This window comes from Solea solea, chromosome 8 (genome assembly GCF_958295425.1).
Source record: "Solea solea chromosome 8, fSolSol10.1, whole genome shotgun sequence".
NCBI lineage: Eukaryota > Metazoa > Chordata > Actinopteri > Pleuronectiformes > Soleidae > Solea > Solea solea.
In genome coordinates, this window is record NC_081141.1 from 29,748,282 (window position 1) to 29,750,341 (window position 2,060).

Here is a 2,060-nt window from a genome sequence, read left to right on the forward strand (position 1 = left end):
GCGCCCGCGCCACACGGTCCCTGATTGGCTCTTTGTGAACTCGGGCGGCTGCTGATTGGTCAGAAACAAGGAAGTGTCAATAAACCAACAAACACGCAGAGTGAGGCGGGACTTCAGGTGGATTTGAAACTCTGGATTCATTTAGAGTTTTGTTTATTTATTTAAACTTTAATGGTTTTAAATTAATATTTTAATCTGTAAAAAGTGAGAAAAGTAAAAATAATGTCATTAAAAAAAATGTATAATGTACAGGTGGATCAGCCAATCACAGACAGGTAAATGGGTCTCCGCCCTCTTTCTCAGTCAATTCATGACTGACATAAATATTAAGTCATTATTAGGGAGGTTTTTAAAACATGATTTTAAAAAATATATATATATATAACAACAACAGCAAAAAGTTGAAGAAGAGAAATAAACCTCAATCCTGTTTAAACACAAATAATCTGTAAATCTAATTTAACTGTAACCAGATTAAGGTCTGACACTGTTTTATGATAAATTATGTGAGGATTTAATGTGATACAAATAAAATGCAGGACAATGTTCACTCAGTCATCAATAAACAGGTTTACTGATCAATAATCTTTCATTTTAATGGAAATCCAATGATCTGAGGAGATCACATGACAGTTCACAGAGTGACAGAGAGAGGGCGCCAAATCTCAGTCCCACCAATTCATACTTTACTGAAGAAGATATTCTGAAATAGTATTGATTATATTTTCATTGTAAACTGTCCATAAGGTGGCGCCATATCATATCTCGTTCGTGAGCGATCATCCGTCACAGAGAAGTGTGTTTGTCCATGGTAGTCTGGTGGGAGGAGCTTATGACAATAATAATAATGATGATAATGATAATGATAATAATAATAATAATAATAAGCTTGGCTGTGTGTAGTTGGTGTGGAGCAGACATCGTTGACAAATCACCGCTGCATAATGAGCTGCTAACAAACATAAATCCTTCTCTCCTGCATTTTTACTGTCATCAAAACAAATGCTCATTAGCCTTTTATGAGGGATGGTGTGAATAATAAATAGATACTAATTACCCCCCCCCCCCCCCATCACAAATGCAAATGTGTGAATTAAAAGCAGCGGGCAGTAAAACAAAAGAGCTGCGGTCACGGCCTCCGAGTGTTTGTACAGTCGTTGAGTTATTGAGCAATTAATGTGTTTAAATGCATTTTTGTGTCCACTTTCTTTACGTTAATGCATTCACTCATTCATCACCACAGGTTGTTATTTTTTCTTTCAGCAGCAGCAGCAGCTTTGTGAGATCAGAGAGTCAAGCTTTGGTCGTTAGTGTGAGAAACAGCACGAGCACAAACAGAGCGAAACAAAATCATCTGCAAGTGACTTTCACTTTTCAATGATGATGATGATGATGATGATGATGATGATGATGATCTCTTACATGCAAACAAACCAAAAGCATTAGACAGCATTACTGTGGATTTAAAGACAATGGCACTTAGTCAAATCTGCATCAGCGTATTTGTCACCTAAATCACAGATAACCTACATTTTCACTCTAATCTGAGCTGAAACAAAGAGCGCTGTACACAGGGTTAGACATGTTTCACATGCTGACAGACAATGGACTTAAGAGTCAACACACACACACAAACCCAACAATCACAGAAACCTGGTTTACATTTAAAATTCAGTTCTCTCTGTTTTTAAGCATTGATACACTTTAACATGTAACAATACTCCATTACTGATAGTAAATACAAATGAAATCTTTCTGCGATCTCTACGTCACACGACCACGTCTTTATCTCACTGTTAAACTGAAGTTTGTAAAGCACTCACTCTCCCACACCAAAGTCCACAGAGAAAATCAGTGATTTTAACATCACACACACACACTGCTGCCTCCATCACTAACTTCTAATTAGTTATTTAGTAAAATTCTGCGTTCAGATTAACATCAGTGACACAAAGTGACCACACGAGGCAGCAGAGGACCAGCAGCGTTTGAGACACCTTTTTTTAATTAATAAAGTTGTATTTTCTGAGATGAATGAATGAATATAATCCACCACATTA